Genomic DNA, 22,315 nt, shown 5'->3' with positions numbered 1-22,315 from the left:
AATGCGGTACAGGCTGCATCAATAGTAAAAAGTTGGTCACACTTGTCAAACACTATGTTTGACAAGTGTGACCAACCTGTCAATCAGTTTTCCAAGCGATGCTACAGATCGCTTGGAAAACGCTAGCATTCTGCAAGCTAATTATGCTTGCAAAACGCTAGTTTTCTGTGGGAATATGCATGCCAATTCCGCATGCGATATACCCACGGCAGGAGTTGCAGAATTGCCGCAAAATTTCCTCAGCAATTCTGCAACGTGTGCACTTAGCCTAACAGAAGGCAGTTTGTTCGCTGAAGAGCAGTACAATAATGAGTGCCTGCAGGGAACAATGAAGTACAGTAGAGGGTCCTTACAAGTTTTTGGCTACATATCAACAAAAGGAATTAAATATTTGTTCACGATTAAAGGTGTTCTCAATGCTGAGAAACACAGATACTTAAGGCCCCGTCTCACATAGCGATTTACCAACGATCACGACCAGCGATACGACCTGGCCGTGATCGTTGGTAAGTCGTTGTGTGGTCGCTGGGGAGCTGTCACACAGACAGCTCTCTCCAGCGACCAACGATCAGGGGAACGACTTCGGCATCGTTGAAACTGTCTTCAACGATGCCGAAGTCCCCCTGCAGCACCCGGGTAACCAGGGTAAACATCGGGTTACTAAGCGCAGGGCCGCGCTTAGTAACCCGATGTTTACCCTGGTTACCAGCGTAAATGTAAAAAAAAACAAACAGTACATACTCACCATCTGATGTCCGTCAGGTCCCTTGCCGTCTGCTTCCTGCTCTGAGTGCCGCCGTACAGTGAGAGCAGAGCGCAGCGGTGACGTCACTGCTGCGCTCTGCTCTCACTGTACGGCCGGATCTCAGTCAGAGCAGGAAGCGGACGGCAAGGGACCTGACGGACATCAGATGGTGAGTATGTACTGTTTGTTATTTTTTACATTTACAATGGTAACCAGGGTAAACATCGGGTTACTAAGCGCAGCCCTGCGCTTAGTAACCCGATGTTTACCCTGGTTACCAGTGAAGACATCGCTGGATCGGTGTCACACACACCGATTCAGCGATGTCAGCGGGACCTCAACGACCAAAAAAAGGTCCAGGCCATTCCGACACGACCAGCGATCTCACAGCAGGGGCCTGGTCGCTGGTACGTGTCACACATAGCGAGATCGCTACTGAGGTCGCTGTTGCGTCACAAAACTTGTGACTCAGCAGCGATATCGCTAGCGATCTCGCTATGTGAGACGGGGGCTTTACTCATCATGTAATACTTGATTGTTTCCAAATTAGCTGCAGTAGGACAACGACCCAAAGCATACAGCCCATGTCATTAATAACCATCTTCAACGTAAAAAAGAACAAGGAGTCCTTAAAAGTGATGATTCCACCTCACAGAGCTCTGATCCCTCATCATCCAGTTTGTCTGGGATTACATGGAGAGACAGAATAATTTGCACAAGCCTCATTGCACAAAAGATCTGTGGTTAGTTCTCCAAGACGTTTGGAACAATCTCCTTTAATATCTGTTTGCCTAGATCAATTGCTGCTGTTTTGAAGGCAAAGGCTGGTCACATCAAATATTGATTTTGTTTTAGATTTCTCTTTTTTTCCATTCAATTTGATTTTTCTAATTAAAAAAATAAATTATTACAGGGAGCAGGTCATCTGATTCATTCTGCCAAAACAATGGGCAGAAGGAATGAGAATCTGGTTGCATGATTGTAGTCGGATATATTTTTCTTTCAAATGTCAGATGCCGATTCATGCGGCATTAGATGGCAGGTTCCCTTTAATACTCCAAAGCATTCTTACTTTGCAGGATTTTTTTCCACACTTGCTTAAAACTTTTGCACTGTACTTTATGTTACATGTCTTAGAATGGGCAAAAAGGGAATTTGTTCAGAAGAGAGTTTTTCTTCTGTAAAAAAAAAAATACAAATAAAAATTCTCCAGCTTTAAACAAGATTTAGCGGGAAATATAATCCTTTACTCCAGGACTATGAAAAATATTTTTTAAATCTTTCCTAGTGGTAAATGTATACTAGTACCATGATTACATGCAAGTATTAATTTGTGATGTATAAACATACAGTAAATTACTGCAGTTAGAAAAAAAAAAATCACCAACAGTACCAATTTCTAATATTCATATCACTGTTAACCAGATATGAATCACAGAAAATATAGAGTAAAACATGACTTGAGATGTATGCAGTAATTTGTCACCAGTCTCATTTAAGTATTGCAATGCAATACAGTACATGATTCATTATGGTGAGTAACAGATGCATCCTCCTTTATGTCTACCCTACAAGAAAAGTATATTTCCATAGGACTAACAGTGACAAGTTCAAGAATGATACATATATTGTTACCCTCAGGCAACAATGAAGTCATGAATTAACACTTACTAGTTTAAACCTTTCATTCGTTTTTTAATTTAGGAAAAATGTTAGGTAATACCAAAATTTGATTTTTGCTTAAAACAAATTAGAAATCCTCCCCTGCATGGGAAGGTTTTTCTTGATCTGATTAATGTTAAAAAAATTGAATAAAATTTATTGAAACAAAAAAAAACCAACTAATTAGAAATGTATAGTTTTTCTGATTCGCTATGCCTCTTTCCTCATGTGCAGAACCTGCAGGACCTAAGGTATCCATGGTTTCGTCCACTACCAATTAGCTAACTGTCAATATATCAGTGGTCATTACCATGGATACCCATGGTCCTGAATGCCGGTACATGATGTTGTGCAGTAAAGGTGTAGTGCTGGACGGAAGATATATTTCTCCCAGCAGGATAAGTTTTGGCCTGTTATTTTCCTAAGGTTGAGGACCTGCAGTGATGTCACGATCATGTGATCAGCCCATGTGATGGATACCTCACCTGTGGGTGTGGCTATAGACTATGTAATGGAGTTTCTTTTGTTTGGCACGTTATTCTGGGGATGGAACTAGGCTGGAAGGAGCCTGAACTGTTTTTCTCTCCCACACGTCACAAAGGTTGGTGATATGACTGTTAGCAACCCTGGGAATGGCACCTGGCGGAAGCCGCTGACTTGGCAGCCGCTTAGTTAAGCCCGTCCCGTGTAAGGGTGAGTCTGAGACCAGTGGTTCTCCAAACTGGAGTATGTTTGTTTTTTCTCTTACTTTCTGTCTCGGACTGTTTAAAGTGACAATAAACCACTGAAGTTTGGACTGGAAGCCTGTGTGTTGCCTCATTACTGCGGCCCTACCATTGCTCACCTGAGCCAATCCCTACAATGAGCAAAGAGACATAGAGAATCAGAAAAACTATACTACATTTCTAATTGGAGGTATTTTCTAATATTATTATTATTATTATTACACCTACTACATATTGGGATCGGATCTTGGAGATGGGAATACCCTTTTAAGTAGAAGTTTGGCCCTACATTATCCCATTAAGACTGCCTCATAAAGATGCATGCACACAGTTAGGCCTCGCTTCCTGGAATGATTAAAAAAATTACTCCAATATTAATCCAGAAAAGTAGGACAAGTGTCATGCGAGTACAATGCTATTTTTCTCAAATAGCATCCATATGACATCCGTATGATCTGCGTATCCAATGCGTTTTTTTTTCTCTGCAACTGTTAAGCTGGGATCACACACAGCGAGATATACCCGAGTCTCGTAGGTTAAAACCAAGCTCTGGCACCGGCACTCCGGAGCGGAGGGTGCAGCCGCACAGCAATACATTCAGCTGCACGCTGCGCTACAGAGTGCCGGTGCCAGAGCTTGGTTTTAACCTGCGAGACTCAGCCGTATCTCGCTGTAGTGTGACTCTGGCCTTATTCTACAATAAATTTACAGGACCATTTACAGTGTACTATGTTACAGAATGGTAATGTATCAGTAAAAATCAGACGGCACACAGATTGTCTGTGTGCAGTCTGTTTTTTTTCCTCACACCCATTGACTTCCATTGGTGAGTCTCGTCAGATATACGCAGTCAAACGCAGCATGCTGTGATTTTTTTCCGCAGTCCGATTTCAGCTAAAGAAAAGATCGCAGATGAGCACGGACTCAATGAGTAACATTGGTTTGAGAACAATGCGATTTTTACTCTACCAAGTTTATACGCAAGTGGGAACGAGGCCTTAAGGGGACTGTCGGCACAAAATGACTGTTTAAACTAAGTCCCGACGCTAGGAGATTCACTGAGGGACAGATCATTTAAATACACCTTCCCACTTGCTTATGTTCCCTCTATCTTAACATTCCCTCAATCTCAACCCCCCATCTGATTGACAGCTCTGGCTTCATAGGGCCAGAGAAGGGAAGCGATAGATAGAAACCTAGCAGGTGGGAAGATTTTTATAAATGATTGGCCACACCGAGGGAGCACTGTGCGCCTGTGCTTGGTTTGAGAAGTCATTCAGTGCTGACAGAGTCCCTTTAATTCAGCGGGTACAGTACAATGAACCACTGCCAGACATCGATAGCATTTCTCCAATAGAAAAAAAAAAAAGGATCGGGAATGTTAAGATGACAGTACACCACAATATTTCTATTACTTACAGTAGCTCCCCCAATCAGTCTTGACTGAAACCTCAGAAGTGCCCCTCCCCCGCTAAAAAAAAAGACTAGCAACAAGAGATGTCAATAACAAAAATGCTCTGTATAGACAGGCAACAAAATTATGGTCAGGTTATAGAGGTGAGCAAACAGATTTCTATGACTCTGGTCCAGTGGCCACAATAATAGCGCATGGCTAACAGATTAGCGCCCTGTGACCCTCTTTTCTATCTGCCAGCATCCAGAAGCTTCTTCTGATTAGCCTGTGGCTAAGCAATGCAGTTGGCCAGTCTCGGCTTAGGATACATGACAAATTGCATGTAGTATATTCATTTTCGAAAATAGACTTTGTCTTTTTTTTTTTTTGCAATCAAGACAAAAAGGTTAAGATGCAAAAAAAAAAAAAAAAAAAGGACTGCTGAACCAGGAACATGAGTTTGAGATGATAGTTTTAAAAATATGCATGTTTGAGGAGTTTAATACAGAAAGTCAGGTATTGCATGCCATTATTACTATCGACCGCATGCAAATATTTCCCCCAAAAGATTTTAAATGTTATATTTCTTTGATATCAACATTAATTTGATAACAGATATCTAATCTCTCAATCTGCATGTAAATACTCAGTCAAAAGGGGGTTAACACAAAGGGGCCTTGTTAGTTCTCTCGCAGCTAAGTAACACGTTATTTTCAAACCATCCGTGCTTTACATGCAATTAGACACTCACATGAGCAATGGCAATGTGGAAATTACCTGCACAAAATAACCCTATTTTGATGAGGATGCTGTGGAAAATCAGATGCAGTAAAGTTTGAATGTTATCGTGCAGACAGGAAGTGTGAAGCTAAGCATCATTTAGACGTAAGGGGAAGATCTCAATGCAGCCTGGGGTGGCATTTTTATTGTGCTTCTGTTGGAAATCTGTAGTTAAGGGATCTAATGCCCTTTTCACAGTCTTGAATGCAGTATCCCTGCACTGGAGCATGTGTACAAGCTTTTCTGAAGACAAAGGATGTTAAATGTCTCAGGTCATTAAGAAGTTACTTTATTTGTACACCCGCTCACAATGCTTTTGTTTCTGCTGCTAACATTTCCTTCCTGGCAAAGCTCAGCCCTGCTCCCCACACAGCTTGGACACGTGATATGCTCTCAGGCCTCTAACACAGCAAATGACCTCACTCCTCATTACTGGGTCTGTTATCAGCTAAACGATGCAACACTGATTCCGCAACCCACAAATTTTGCCTTTAGCCATCCAAAAATTGTAAGAAAACTGTGGTGCATGGATTTTAATTTTCTACTATATATTTAAATCACACTGCATGTTCATATTAAATTGCAGAGACTTCATATTTTGATACGAGTGTCGGATTAAAAATAACAATGCTAGTGTATGTCTGAAAAAAAAAAAAAAAATCGGACCGTATTTGGATGACCTGCATGTGTGGTCCAATTTTCACGAATTATCAGAAATGAGAAGGTGAAGACACTTCTGTTTTGTTTTCTACATGTGTGAAGAGAACTGATCACACTCTGACGATACTCAAAACAATCGGTCCATTTTTCACTTACATGAGAAAAATCACCGTGTGAATGAGGCCTTAGGCTGGGTTTACAGAGACGTCAGACTCTCATCTAACTTGTTGTTCGACAATCTACAATCTGGTTTCCGCCCCCATCACTCAACTGAGACTGCTCTGACCAAAATCACTAACGACCTACTTACCACCAAAGCTACTGGACAATACTCTGTACTCCTCCTTCTAGACCTGTCCTCTCCTTTCGACACAGTTGACCACTGCCTCCTACTACAGATCCTCTCCTCCTTTGGCATCAAAGACCTCGCCCTATCCTGGATCGCCTCGTACCTTTCCAACCGCACATTCAGCGTCTCCCACTCCCACACTACCTCCTCATCCCACCCTCTCTCTGTTGGAGTCCCCCAAGGCTCTGTTATAGGACCCCTACTCTTCTCAATCTATGCACTTGGCTTGGGATAACTCATAAAGTCCCATGGATTCCAGTATCACCTCTATGCTGATGACACTCAGATCTACCTCTCTGGCCCAGAAGTCACCGCTCTGCTGTCCAGAATCCCAGAGTGTCTATCAGCCATATCCTCCTCCTTCTCCTCTCGCTTCCTCAAACTCAATGTGGACAAATCTGAACTCATCATCTTTCCTCCATCCCACACATCTTCCTTACCTGACCTATCTATCGCAATCAATAACATCATGCTTTCCCCCGTAAGGGAAGTCCGCTGCCTCGGAGTAACCTTCGACTCTGCCCTGTCCTTCAAACCGCACATCCAAGCTCTTTCCACCTCCAGCTCAAAAATATCTCCAGAATCCGTCCTTTCCTTAACCTTCAATCTACTAAAATGCTTGTGCATGCCCTCATCATCTCCTGCCTTGACTACTGCAACATCCTTTTCTGCGGCCACCCTGCTAACACCCTTGCACCTCTCCAGCCCATCCTTAACTCTGCTGCCCGACTAATCCATCTCTCTCCTCGCTACTCCTCCCCTTCACCCCTCTGCAAATCTCTTCACTGGCTCCCATTCCCTCAGCGTATCCAGTTCAAATTACTAATACTGACCTACAAAGCCATCCATAACCTGTCTCCTCCATATATCTCTGAACTAATCTCCCGATATCTTCCCTCACGTAATCTCCGGTCCTCCCAAGGCCTCCTTCTCTCCTCCACACTTATTCACTCCTCATCCAATCGCCTCCAAGACTTCTCCCGAATATCCCCCATCCTCTGGAACTCTCTGCCCCAACACGTACGACTATCCACCACATTCGGATCCTTCAGATGGAACCTGAAAACCCATCTCTTCAGGAAAGCCTACAGCCTGCACTGACCCCGCTGCCTCCTCATCACTACCGAAGCTACTGCCTCACGAACACCGGAGCTCCTGCAACCCTCAACCTACTGTCTCCTTCCCCATAATCCTGTAGAATGTAAGCCCGCAAGGGCAGGGTCCACGCCCCTCTGTATCAGTCTGTCATTGTTAGTTTGTTTACTGTAAGTGATATCTGTAACTTGTATGTAACCCCTTCTCATGTACAGCACCATGGAATCAATGGTGCTATATAAATAAATAATAATAATAATCAGATGAATGACATTTGGCCCTGACACACACACACTTTTTGTGACATGGGTTCGAAAAAAAACATAGGTCCATCAACTTTGTACGTTAGGTTTTTTTTTTTTTTCCCTATAGCTAAACCCATGGAAGGGGTCATGAAAATCACCTCGAACAGACTATACTAGAAAAGGATAAAAATAAAAACAAACCATTAACTTAAAAAATGCACCAAAAGGTTTGTGAAAACACCATACATAAAAACACGCTGTGTACAGTGTTTAAATATTTTCTTACGGACTTACAGCTAAAATCAAAGTCACAGTATTTATTTCTTTATTTAAATGGACGCCTATATGCAACAGATGCAGCTATATGCTTACACCGTAACATCCATTACAGGTAAATGTCAGTAAATCTTCTTGATGTATACCTCCGACAAACAATACAAATGAGGATAAAATGGAAGCCTTACAATATCAACCAGCATTTGATCAAATGTATCATAACATATAGAGAAACATATAATCATATTTAAGGCTACATTCACATGTCCGTGTTTAAACATGTATGTGAAAAAAATGGGACCAATATCATCAGTGTATGGTCCATGATTCTGTTTTTTCCATCAGCGTCGTCTATGTTTTTCACAGATGGATCAATAAATTACAAAGCTTCTCCTATCCTTTGCAATGTTAAAGGGGTTATCTGGCCTTAGGCTACAAGTGTGCACCCTGCGCTTAGTAACCCGATGTTTACCCTGGTTACCAGTGAAGACATCGCTGGATCGGTGTCACACACACCGATTCAGCGATGTCAGCGGGACCTCAACGACCAAAAAAAGGTCCAAGCCATTCCGACACGACCAGCGATCTCACAGCAGGGGCCTGGTCGCTGGTACGTGTCACACATAGCGAGATCGCTACTGAGGTCGCTGTTGCGTCACAAAACTTGTGACTCAGCAGCGATCTCGCTAGCGATCTCGCTATGTGAGACGGGGCCTTTAGCCGCCTTCTTGCCATTATTCCTTCCTGAGGGCTGAATGAATAAATTCCAATCAATCCTCCAACTCTCGGTCTGCTGGAGATAGAGAACTACCCTTCGGACATGGAGGGTGTAAAAGGACTCCTCCTTTATATTGGGAGGATTTGGGCAGAATGAGGGCAGCAATATATCCTGACCTCTATGAAAATCTCAGGTTACTTTAGGCATGAATGTAGGATCTAGATCAGTGTTTCCCAAACGCCAGTCCTCCCGGACCCCAACAGGTTGTTTTCAGGATTTTCTTAGTATTGCACAGGTGATGGAAGTATCAGGAGTTCTCCCACTTGTGCAGTACTATGGAAATCCTGAAAACATGACCTGTTGGGAGCCATGAGGACTTGAGTTTGGGAAATACTTATCAAGATAGAGGACAATACTATCTGCCGTTACTGTTAAGTAACTTCAAAAAACTGACGATCACATTCAAACATAGACAAAGTGCGAACAGGTTTTAGCGTTACAGTGTGCTGCCTTATTTATTTGACTGCATATGAGTTGGTGACTCTAGGTTCAGAACCTGTTCACACTTAGTCTGTGTTTGGACGTGACAGTCAGTTTTTTGAAGTTTGTATTCATTAGCCGTCTGAGACTGAGCACTCCTCTTTTTAGCCACAGGTGTGTTTAATCACAGCAGGACCACTACCCCTCCACAGAGAGAGAGAGATTTTTAGTCAAAGAGAGGACTCACGTTAGGTGGCATTGATAGGCCCTTGTATACGATAAATACCTTATCGTGGCTACAAGGTACAAATAAATTGGCCAATTTATGGGCTAAACTTTCTCAATTCTTCATATTTCAAGTGCAGTAATGCAATTAAATTTTCATGTTTCATGTTCGCAGGTTTTAGTGCTGCCTTATTTATTTGTTACTGTTAAGTAAGGCTCCTGCATAGATAGGGCCTGCAGTTCTCACACCCGTCTGACTGAGGTAATTGCGACCAAAAAGACAGTTTTAAGAGTAAGGTTTCTTAAAGTGGCTGCTGACAAAGGTTCAAATGGGTCTCAGGTTAAGCTATTAAGCACAAGATTTAGATCGCAAGGGGGAATGTGACTATGAACTTGGGGTCAGATTCTAGCTGCTGAGGTCATCAAGTGTTTTACCCAAAGATGACTAGCTAAGTTCTGGTCAAAGAAAGAACTAAGAGCTAAGATCTGCACCTTTAAGGTACTAGGTCTAAGCCCCAGGTCAAGGCCCCACTGAAGGAAGTCTAGAATCTGTGCAATGTTCAAATGAAAGGGGTCCAGAATGTTCGGAGAACACCAAGATGAGAATTTCTTCCAGACTTTGCCATAAATGGCATTAGTCACTGGCTTCCTGCTTTTCTGAAGGGTTTGAATCACCTCATAAGAAAGTCCCTTTGCCCTTAGTATTTTGGCTTCAGTAGCCAGGCCGCAAGGTGCAATCTGTGCAGATCCGGATGTAACAGGGAGCCCTGGCGAAGGAAGTTGTAGTTCTGAGATAGCGGTAGTGGACCTTCCTGGGCCATATCCATCAGGGAACTGTACCAATTCCTTCCCAGCCACATGGGAGCGATCAGAATCGTAGTGACCCAATCGGATTGTATCTTCTGTAGTGTCCTTGCCAGAATCGGAATTGGTGGGAAGGTATAGGCAAGGTTGAACCTCTAGGGGTGGGAAAAAAAAATGTCATGTCGGATGCTGTTCAGACCAGGTCGTTCGACAGACAGCGGTAATTCTGCTTTTGACCACTATTTGCTCATTGGCGTCGGCTAGGTTTTGTCCAGCTGTTCCAGGGTTAATTTACCTGATCCTGGGATTGGAAGCTGGGCCATGCCCATGGCCTTTAAATAGTTCTCCAGGATCATTGGGCGTCGCCGATTATAGCTTCTGTCTTGCGTTGTTATCTCGGTCTGGAGTGGAGAGCTGGTTGTTGGAGAATTGTTGCTGGTGGTGTATTTTCCTTTTGTCTTATTTACTCCTTCCTATATTTGTGTTTATTTTGCCCTGCACATTTATAGTGTATTCCTGAGTGACTGCGGCGTGGTGTATATTTTCCTTTATCCTTGTCTGTGCTAACTGTGGGTATTGGTGTATTACATTCACTGGGTGGAGGGCGGAGGTGTTCAGCTTAGGGCTGTAACAGGAGGCAGGGTGAGGTTCGAGGACTGGACATGCACACCATCAGTGTAAACTTCAGGTAGAGGGTCAGTCAGCATTTCCCTAGTCTGAGGGAAATTGCAGGGGCCCGGGTTATTAGCTCTCACCCACCTAGTCTCCCCGTGACATTAAAATCGGCCCAACAACAAAAAAAAATAAAATAAAAGGGGGTTTCTTTTTTTTTGTGTGTGTTTTGTCATGAATCCCATGACTTCCATAACAAGCCAGTTGGGGGCGCTGTCCCTACAGGTCACGGAATTGAGGGGGGCAGTACAGCAACAGGGACTAGCAGTATATAATGTGCAAGCTAGAGCGACAGAGAGTTGCTGAGCCTAAATTTCCTTTGCCTGAAAAATTTGCTGGGGAACGCAGTAAATTTGTTTCTTTTCGTGAAGCTTGCAAACTATATTTCCGTATGCGCCCGATCTCCTCGGGTAATGAGGCTCAGTGTGTGGGCCTGGTGTTGTCATTGTTAAGCGGGGATCCCCAAGCATGGGCGTTTTCTTTGCCATCTGATTCTGCTGCATTTGACTCTGTGGAGAGTTTTTTTTCTTCTCTTGGGAAAATCTATGATGAACCTGACAGAATGGCTCTGGCAGAATCTAAGATACGCTCCATTCGCCAGGGGGAGCGAGTAGCAGAGGATTACTGTTCTGAATTCCGCCGCTGGGCAATCGATACCCAATGGAATGATCCAGCATTGCGGAGTCAGTTTATTCATGGGGTTTCTGGAAGGGTTAAAAAAGCCCTTCTGATGTACGAGACTCCTGCTTCTCTAGATTCCGCTATGAGTCTGGTTGTCCGCATTGATCGCAGTTTGTGTCAGGGGGAGCATGAGACACTGCCTGTGGGTGAAGGTTTAGGTTCACGTGAGGTTGCTGCAGGTGAGCCCACGGAGCCTATGCAAATCGCAGGGGTGTCACATGTAAAGCGTCGAGCCCCAGAGATCAGGAAGCAGGGAGCCTGTTTTTACTGTGGTAAAATTGGTCATTTTATTAACATCTGTCCTCTGCTGTCTAAGAAAAACGCAACGGCGGAAAACTTCTAAGCTCAGATGGTGTGGAGGAGACCAATCTGAGCTTATGTATATCCTCCATGGTGGTTTCTCAATGCATGCTCCCTGCTAAGGTTTTTATCGCTGGCAGTGAGCTGCCAATTATTGTTTTTGTGGATAGTGGTTCAGCCACAAATCTCATTGATGAGGAGTTTGCATGCACAGCAGGTTTTAGGATTGAAAAACTGTCTCATCCTATCCGTGTGGTCACCATCAATGCTGCTCCTCTCTCTCAGGGGGAGATTACTGAATTTGTGGCTGAGGTGAAACTCCACATTGGGGTTCTACATTCCGAGCGGGTTACATGTTAGGCTAGGTTCACATTGCGTTAGGGCAATCCGTTTAGCGCTAGCGGATTGCGCTAACGCAATGTTTTTTTAGGGGCCGCGTTAACGTCCACGCTCTCGCAGATCCCCGATCTGCGAGAGCGGGGAACGGACCTCGGGCGCGCAAGCAGCGTCCGAGGCGCGTCACAGAAGAACGGCACATCACTAGCGCGAGCCGAAAAAGGCACGCGCTAGTGATGCGCTGCAGGAGAAATTTACATTGCTGTCAATGGGCACGCTAACGGACCCGTTGCACGGCGTTAATTGCGACATTTTCGCCGTGCAACGCTGTCCGTTAGCGTTAACCCATTAACGCAATGTGAACCCAGCCTAAGGTGCTCAGGAATCTTCCTGCTCAGGTGGTTTTGGGTTTTCCTTGGTTGTCCATGCACAACCCGGTAATTGACTGGAAAACTCAGGACATAATTCAGTGGAGCAAGTTCTGCCAGGAGAATTGCCTGGCTACATGTGTGGCTGCGGTGACTTCAAGCGTTCCGGAGTCACTTCTGGATTTTGTGGATGTGTTCTCTGAAAAGGGTTGCTCAGAGTTGCCGCCACATTGTCCCTATGACTGTTCTATCAGGTTTAAACCAGGGGCCAAGTTGCCTAAAGCAAGGATGTTTAACATCTCCGGTCCGGAGAGACAAGCGTTAAAAGATTATATTGCTGAAAGCTTGAGCAAAGGGCACATCAGGCCGTCATCCTCGCCGGTGGCAGCAGGGTTCTTCTTCGTGAAGAAGAAAGATGGCGGATTACGCCCGTGTTTGGATTTCAGGGAGTTGAACCAGATTACGGTTCGTGATCCATACTCGATGCCACTGATACCAGATTTGTTCAACCAGGTGGCGGGTGCTAAGTGGTTTACCAAGCTTGACCTCAGGGGGGCGTACAACCTCATAAGAGTCCGTCAAGGTGATGAGTGGAAGACGGCTTTTAATACCCCTGAGGGTCATTTTGAAAATTTGGTGATGCCTTTTGGGTTGACTAACGCACCTGCAGTGTTCCAACATTTCATCAATGATGTGTTCTCGCATGTTTTGGGGAAATTCGTTATCGTGTACCTAGATGACATCCTCATATATTCTTGCGACCGTGATGCTCATTTAGATCATGTCAGGCAGGTGTTACAGCTTCTCAGAGAGAATAAGCTGTATGCTAAACTTGAGAAATGTGTATTTTCTGTTCAAGAGTTGCCTTTTTTGGGTTATATTGTGTCTGCTTCTGGTTTTAAAATGGACGCCGCTAAGGTGCAAGCGGTGCTGCATTGGGAACGGCCTGATAACCTGAAAGCACTTCAGCGGTTCCTTGGGTTTTCTAACTACTATAGGAAATTTATCAAGGATTTTTCCATCATTGCTAAACCGCTAACTGACATGACTAAAAAGGGTACCAATTTCTCCGTTTGGCCTGAGGCTGCTGTGCGCGCATTTGAATTTCTTTAGAACAGTTTTGTTTCAGCCCCCATTCTTGTGCAGCCAGACGTATCAAAACCCTTTGTTGTGGAAGTCGATGCGTCTGAGGTTGGTGTGGGGGCGGTACCTATCTCAAGGCTCATTCTTGAGTGGTTTGCGTCCGTGCGCCTATTTCTCCAAGAAACTGTCGACCGACGAACGTAACTACGATATCGGCAACAGGGAGTTGTTGGCAATCAAGTTGGCCTTTGAGGAATGGCGACACTTCTTGGAGGGGTCGGTACATCAGGTTACTGTTATTACCGATCATAAGAATCTGCTGTATTTGGAGTCAGCCAAGCGTCTGTCCCCCAGGCAGGCTCGCTGGGCATTGTTTTTTACGCGGTTCAATTTTGTTGTCACTTACAGACCGGGGTCTAAAAACACTGAGGCGGATGCTCTGTCCAGGTGTTTTCCGGGGGGAGAACCTCGGGAAGATCCAGTACCCATCCTCCAAAAGGGTGTTGTGGTTTCGGCTCTCACTACCGAGGTTGAGGCTGAGATTGCCGAGGCTCAGGAGGAGGTACCATCTGAGCTTCCCATCAACAAATCTTTTGTACCGCTTCATCTTCGCCTAAAGGTTTTGGAGGAGCATCATGATGCTGTCCTCGCTGGCCACCCAGGGGTTAGAGGTACCTTGGAGTTGGTGTCACGTCGGTTTTGGTGGCCCAAGATCCGACAGGATGTGGTCTCATATGTGTCAGCTTGTACCACGTGCGCTAGGGCTAAGACGCCCCCGCTCCCGTCCTGTTGGCACTCTACTTCCTCTTGAAGTACCTAGTAAGCCATGGACGGAAATCTCCATGGATTTCATCACTGATTTGCCCTCATCAGCTGGGAACACGGTCATCTTGGTGATTGTTGATCGGTTTTCAAAAATGTCGCACATTGTGCCTTTGCCTTCGTTGCCTAACGCTAAGACTCTGGCTCAGGTATTTGTGCAGGAGGTGGCCAGACTTCATGGGGTTCCGTCTGACATCGTGTCTGATAGGGGGTCTCAGTTTGTGGCAAAATTTTGGAGAGCATTTTGCTCACGGCTGGGGATCAAGTTGTCCCATTCTTCGGCATTCCATCCTCAGTCAAATGGTCAGACTGAGCGTATGAACCAAAATTTGGAACAGTACTTACGCTGCTTTGTCTCTGATAACCAGGAGGAGTGGTCTACCTTTCTTCCTTTGGCCGAGTTTGCCATCAATAATCACCGCCAGGAGTCGTCTGGGGAGTCTCCGTTTTTTTGTGTTTATGGGCTACATCCTCAATTTTGTACCTTGAGTCAGAGGGGCTCTTCCGGCGTTCCGGAGGAGGATCAGTTAGGAGAACAATTATCATCAGTCTGGAGGAGAGTTAAACAGCGCCTGTTGAGTGTGGGTGCTAGGTACAAACGTGTGGCTGACAGTAGGCGTGTGCCAGGTCCGGACCTGAGTGTGGATGACTGGGTGTGGTTATCCACAAAAAACATAAGACTCAAAATACCATCCCTTAAATTGGGTCCACGGTTTATTGGTCCATTTAGGGTCACCGCCGTCATTAACCCAGTAGCGTACCGATTGGAGCTCCCTACGGTGTATAAGATACACAACGTGTTCCACAGGTCTCTTCTAAAGAAGGTGGTGGGTTCTGTGGACGCGGCGCCTATGCCACCTCCAGTCTTGGTGGATGGTAATTTGGAGTTTGAAGTCTCCAAGGTGGTTGACTCTCGTGTAGTGCGTCGTACTTTACAGTACTTGGTGCACTGGCGTGGTTATGGGCCTGAGGAGAGGTCCTGGGTACCAGCCTCGGATATTCATGCGGATCGGCTGGTCAGGTTTTTTCATCGTCGCCATCCAGACAAGCCGGGTCCTATAAGCCGTGAGGGCCCTGGGGTCCCTTGTAGAAGGCGGGGTACTGTCATGTCGGACGCTGTTCAAACCAGGTCGTTCGACAGACAGAGGTAATTCTGCTTTTGACCATTATTTGCTCATTGGCGTCGGCTAGGTTTTGTCCAGCTGTTCCAGGGTTAATTTACCTGATCCTCGGATTGGAAGCTGGGCCATGCCCATGGCCTTTAAATAGTTCTCCAGGATCATTGGGCGTCGCCGATTATAGCTTCTGTCTTGCGTTGTTATCTCGGTCTGGAGTGGAGAGCTGGTTGTTGGAGAATTGTTGCTGGTGGTGTATTTTCCTTTGTCTTATTTACTCCTTCCTATATTTGTGTTTATTTTGCCCTGCACATTTATAGTGTATTCCTGAGTGACTGCGGCGTGGTGTATATTTTCCTTTATCCTTGTCTGTGCTAACTGTGGGTATTGGTGTATTACATTCACTGGGTGGAGGGTGGAGGTGTTCAGCTTAGGGCTGTAACAGGAGGCAGGGCGAGGTTCGAGGCCTGGACATGCACACCATCAGTGTAAACTTCAGGTAGAGGGTCAGTCAGCATTTCCCTAGTCTGAGGGAAATTGCAGGGGCCCGGGTTATTAGCTCTCACCCACCTAGTCTCCCTATGACAAAAAAGCATCTATGCCCAATGCCCTGTCCGCGGTATTCAGGGAAAAATATGTTTCTACTTTTACGTTCTGGCTGTTGCCAAATAAATCCACATGCGGGATTCCCCATCATGCTACTAGGGAAAAAAAGACTGCCTGGTCGAACCCCCACTCTCCCGGATGTACATCCTTTCTGCTGAGGAAGTCTGCTTGAATATTGGCGGATCCTTTCAGATGGACCGCTGTGATGGACAGAAGATGTTTTTCTGCCCAAGAAAAAATTCTTGCAGCCACTGATTTTAATTTTACAAACTTCGTGCCCCCCTGGTGACGGAGGTACGCTACTGTGGTCATATTGTTAAGAGTATATGCACACATGATGACCCTGGAAAAAGACAGATGCGGCTTTCAGCGCCTCCTCTACCTCCTTCAGTTCCCTGAAGTTCGATGAGATGGTTCTGATGTCTGAGGACCATACGCCCTGGAAGAGGGTCTTCTCCACCATGGCTCCCCATCCCCTCCAACTGGCATCTGAGGTAAGTATTCTTAGGGGAAGCTGGTCCCAGCTGACCCCCCGCTGGAGATTCCGGTGACTCAGCCACCATGTCAGGGATGACTTGACATGACAGGGAAGAGGAACTCTTTTGGTCTGAGAGCTCTGATGTCTGTCCCAGGATCAGAGCACATGGGTCTGAAGGACTCATGTATGGGCTTGGGCCCAGGGTACTGCCTGGATGCATGATGTTAAGGAGCCCAGGATGGACATAGAATGCCGAAGGGTGGGGGCCCTCAGGGCTTTGTACTCAGATTCTTTGTACAAGGTCGAGCTGGCAGTCTCTGGGCAGGAAGGATGCTCTTACTTCCAAATCCAGAAGGATTCCCAGAAATGTCTTCCTTGTAGAGGAGAGGAGATCTGATTTCTCCAGGTTTGAGATCCATCCCAAGGATTACAGAATTTCCAGAGTCTTTATCACATTGGAGTTCAGACGCGAGATGGATGGAGCGACAATGAGGAAGTCGTCCAAGTATGGAATTATGCAAATCCCCTGATGGTGAATGAAGATTACTGCCTCTGTCATGATCCTGGGGAACACTCGAGGTGCTGATGAGAGGACATTGAATCCCGGGGATGGAGATTTTGTAAGGAGGTAATCCTTAGGCGATGAGGGGGGAGACTCTCGAACTCTAGCTTTAATCCATCTTGAATGGTACGGAGCACTCGCTGGTTTGTGGTGATGGACCACCATCGGTGGATGAAGTTCGAGAGTCGACCCCCGACAGACAGAGGGTATCAAGGGAGATAGATATTATCAACCATCAGATAGAGTGAAGAAAAGGGAAAGCATACACATAGAGGAACAATGTTATTATTATTATGTGTATGCTTTCCCCTTTTCTTCACTCTATCTGATGGTTGATAATATCTATCTCCCTTGTTTTCCTCCCCCTTACACGCCTGCTCCAGCGGTGAGTGCGCTCCACTGCAGTTCGGGTCACCGCGCTGCCGTGGCAACGCGTCCGTGACATCACTGACTCCGCCCCCTGTCCTGACGCGTCGGACGGGGAAGTGGAACAGTGACGTGGGACGCCGATCTGCGCATGCGCTGTGGCCCGACTCAGCGATGCGAGCGCCATTACCACGCCGCTGCCACCTATGAAGTATGGCACTATAAATAGCCCTGAAAAAGACACTTAGACATACATTTCCCCTGGACGAAGCTAACGCGAAACGCGCGTGCAGGTTATGTATTACTTCCATTCTTTTGAATCTATGCATGGAATATGGGGCACGGCTTATCTGGGCCGGTAATACATCAATTTAATATGATGAACTTTGTACTCTATGGCCAGTAATAGGATTTATTTCTGTGATCTCCCACATCTTGTAGGACTTGTCTAGTGGTGAATGTAGAGCACTATGCACTTTACAAATATATAGCACATGACACTCTATTGGTTCCACTACAGGATCAGTTTTATATATACAGTACCTTTTTGTATATGGGATTCTTTTACCCGAAACAGCAGTGGCATGTAAAAATGAATGTACCATTATTCCTATGAAAGGCCTTTCTTTACCCCTATGCACTTTAAAAATGTGAACATATGGATGATTTGTGATACTTGACCTGCACCTTGCAGTCAATTTGCATATGTTGTCTCCATTGTGAGAGGTGTTTTTGTTTTAAAAGAAATTATTTAATAAACTTATTTTGTTAATATATATTTATGACTTTGGCTTCCATTTTGGTTTTTGGATTATGCGGTCTTATTGGAAGTGTCATACATATAGGCCAGTTCTTCACTATATGATAATTACAAGTTCAGGATTGTTAGAAGTTCACCAATGACCATGTGAATGATCCAGAGAGGAGGCATGGGAGAAGGTCGTGTGGTCAGATGAGACCACAATACAACTTTTTGGTATCAACTACACTCGCCGTGTTTAGAGGAAGAAGAAGGATGTGTACAACTCCAAGAACACCATCCCAGCCATGAAGCATGGTGGGGGAAACATCATACTTTGGGGTGCTTTTCTGCAAAGGGCACAGGACGACTGCACCGTTTTACAAGAAGGATGCATGGGGTCATGTATCGCAATATTTTGGCCAACAACATCCTTCCCTCGGCAAGTGCATTGAAGATGGGTCGTGGCTGGGTCTTCCAGCATGACAATTACCCAAAATACACAGAGCAATTACGGAGTAGCTCCGTAAGAAGCATTTAATGCTCCTGGAGTGGCCTAGCTAGTCTCCAGACCTGAACCCAACAGAAAATTTTGGGAAAAACTGAAACTCAATGTTGCCCAGCAACAGCCCTGAAACCTGAAAGATCTGGAAAAGATCTGTGTGGAGGAATGGGTCAAATCCCTGCTGCAGTGGGGAAACATCTGACCTCTGTAATTGCAAACAAAGGTTTCTGTTTTAACCCCTTTACCCCCAAGGGTAGTTTGCACATTAATGACCGGGCCAATTTTTACAATTCTGACCACTGTCCCTTTAAGAGGTTATAACTCTGGAAAGCTTCAACGGATCTTGGCGATTCTGACACTGTTTTCTCGAGACATATTGTACTTCATGACAGTGGTAAAATTTCTTCGATATAACTTGCGTTTATTTGTGAAAATTTTTTTCCAACTTTCAATTTTTGTGCTTTTAAACCAGAGAGTTATGTGACACAAAATAGTTAATAAATAACATTGCCCACATGTCTACTTTACATCAGCACAATTTTGGAAGCAAAATTTTTTTTTTTGTTAGGGAGTTATAAGGGTTAAAAGTTGACCAGCAATTTCTCATTTTTACAACAAAAATTTACAAAACCATTTTTTTTAGGGACCATCTCACATTTGAAGTCACTTTGACGGGTCTATATGGCAGAAAATACCCAAAGGTGACACCATTCTGAAAACTGCACCCCTCAAGGTACTCAAAACTACATTCAAGAAGTTTATTAACCCTTCAGGTGTTTTACACCAGGTGAAGCAACATGGTAGGAAAAAATGAACATTTAACTTTTTAGTCACAAAAATGATCTTTCAGCAATAATTTTTTTATTTTCCCAAGGGTAAATAGAGAAAATGGAACTCAAAAGTTGTTGTCCAATTTGTCCTGAGTACGCTGATACCCAACATGTGAGGGGGAACCACTTTTTGGGCGCACGGCAGGGCTCAGAAGGAAAGGAGCGCCGTTTGACATTTTCAAGCTAAAATTGGCTGGAATTGAGATCGGACGACATGTCGCGTTTGGAGAGCCCCTGATGTGCCTAAACAGTGGAAACCCCCCACAAATGACCCCATTTTGGAAACTAGACCCCCTAAGGAACTTATCTAGGTGTGTCGTGAGCACTTTGAACCCCCAAGTGCTTCATAAAAGTTTATAACGCCCGGGCGTGAAAATAAAAATTCCTATTTTTTCCACAAACATGATCGCTTAGTCCCCAATTTTTTATTTTACCAAGGGTAACAGGAGAAATTGGACCCCAAAAGTTGTACAATTTGTCCTGAGTACGCTGATACCCCATATGTGGGGGGGGGGGGGAAACCACTGTTTGGGCGCATGGCAGGGCTCAGAAGGAAAGGAGCGCCGTTTGACATATTTCAATCTAAAATTGGCTAGAATTGAGATCGGACACCATGTCGCGTTTGGCGAGCCCCTGATGTGCCTAAACAGTGGAAACCCCCCACAAGAGACCCCATTTTGGAAACTAGACCCCCTAAGGAACTTATGTAGGTGTGTGGTGAGAATTTTGAACCACCAAGTGCTTCACTAAAGTTTATGACGCCCGGAGTGAAAATAAAAAATTCTATTTTATTCCCACAAAAATTATCTTTCAATCCCCAATTTTTTATTTTCCCAAGGGTAACAGGAGAAATTAGACCCCAAAAGTTGTTGTCCAATTTGTCCTGAGTACGCTGGTACCCCATATGTGAAAGAAAACTACTGTTTGGGCACACTTCAGGGCTCAGAAGGGAAGTAGTGACGTTTTGGAATGCAGACTTTGATGGAATGGTCTGCGGGCATCATGTTACATTTGGTGAGCCCCTGATGTGCATAAACAGTAGAAACTCCCCACAAGTGACCCCATCTTGGAAACTTGACCCCCTAAGGAACTTACCAAGGTGTGTGGTGAGAATTTTGAACCCCCAAGTGCTTCACTAAATTTTATGACGCCCGGCGTGAAAATAAAAAATTCTATTTTATTCCCACAAAAATTATCTTTCAGTCCCCAATTTTTTATTTTCCCAAGTGTAACATAAGAGAAACTGGACCCCAAAAGTTGCTGTCTAATTTGTTCTGAGTACGCTGGTACCCCATATGTGGGGAAAAAACTGTTTTGGCACTTCAGGACTCAGAAGGGAAGCAGTGACAATTTGGAATGCAGACTTTGATGGACTGGTCTAAGGCCATGTGCACACGTTAAGTATTTTTTTTGCGTTTTTTTCGCGTTTTTTCGCTATAAAAACGTGATAAAAACGCGAAAAAAACGCTTACATATGCCTCCTATTATTTTAAGTGTATTCCGCATTTTTTGTGCAAATGTAGCCTTTTTTTCCGCGAAAAACTCGCATCGCGGAAAAAAAAGCAACATGTTCATTAAAATGCGGAATTGCAGGGGATTCCGCACACCTAGGAGTCCTTTGATCTGCTTACTTCCCGCACGGGGCTGTGCCCACGATGCGGGAAGTAAGCAGATTATGTGCGGTTGGTACCCAGGGTGGAGGAGAGGAGACTCTCCTCCACGCACTGGGCACCATATAAGTGGTCAAAAAATAAGAATTAAAATAAAAAATAGTCCTATACTCACCCTCGATGTCTTCCCGCCTCCACTGCATGCTGTCGCTTCGGTTCCTGTAGCTGGTGTGCGGTGAAAGACCTGCCGATGACGTCACTGTCCTGTGATTGGTCGTGAGCGGTCATGTGACCGCTCACGTGACCGTGACGTCACGGAAGGTCCTGTGCGCACACACCAGCTATAGGAAGAGGAACGGACGCCGCTGAGGAGATGTCTGGGTGAGTATAAGCATTTTTTTATTTTTTTTATTATTTTTAAACATTCTATCTTTTACTATAGATGCTGCAAAAGCAGCATCTATAGTAAAAAGTTGGTCACACTTGTCAAACGCTATGTTTGACAAGTGTGACCAACCTGTCAGTCAGTTTTCCAAGCGATGCTACAGATCGCTTGGAAAACTTTAGCATTCTGCAAGCTAATTACGCTTGCAGAATGCTAAAAAAACGCGAAAAAAACGGGAAAAAAAACGCAAAAAAAAAAATGCGGATTTCTTGCAGAAAATTTCCGGTTTTCTTAAGGAAATTTCTGCAAGAAATCCTGAACGTGTGCACATACCCTGAGGGCGTCATGTTCCTTTTGCAGAGCCCCTGATGTGCCTAAACAGTAAAAAAAAAAATCACAGGTGACATCATTTTGGAACCTAGACCCCCAAGGAACTTACTTAGACGTGCCCCCTCTTTGGAACTAATCTACTGGTTCCTGTAAATTAGTAGTGCATGGAGGTGTGGTACAATTTGAAGCAATCCTTCATACATAGGCCAGGTTTGTTGGGGCAGGTGTCGCATTGATAGATGGTGTCCTTGCGTATTCCCCTTTTGTAACACACTCGGCACCTTTTTTGTGGCTTACCTTTTTTTTTATCAGTTGGCGGGACCACCCCCGGAAAATGCTGACCTGGTACGATACGAGCACCCTCAGTTCC

The 22,315-nt window shown here is 44.8% G+C and overlaps 1 protein-coding gene across 8 annotated transcripts in view; it reads right to left on the bottom strand.

The window, feature by feature from the left end:
* Nucleotides 1-22,315, bottom strand: part of LOC143804992 (uncharacterized) — a 309,321-nt gene that overhangs the window by 172,107 nt on the left and 114,899 nt on the right. For 2 of the 8 annotated variants that reach the window (XR_013221144.1, XM_077283690.1), the window contains exon 1: nucleotides 5,303-5,386. The exons of the other annotated variants lie outside the window; for them this stretch is intronic. The gene's annotated coding sequence lies outside the window, so the exon portion shown is untranslated. Of the gene's footprint in view, nucleotides 1-5,302; nucleotides 5,387-22,315 lie in introns of those variants that run through there. 8 annotated transcript variants of the gene reach the window in all.

This window comes from Ranitomeya variabilis, chromosome 2 (assembly GCF_051348905.1).
Source record: "Ranitomeya variabilis isolate aRanVar5 chromosome 2, aRanVar5.hap1, whole genome shotgun sequence".
Classification (NCBI taxonomy): domain Eukaryota; kingdom Metazoa; phylum Chordata; class Amphibia; order Anura; family Dendrobatidae; genus Ranitomeya; species Ranitomeya variabilis.
This window is presented reverse-complemented; position numbering and strand designations above follow the sequence as displayed.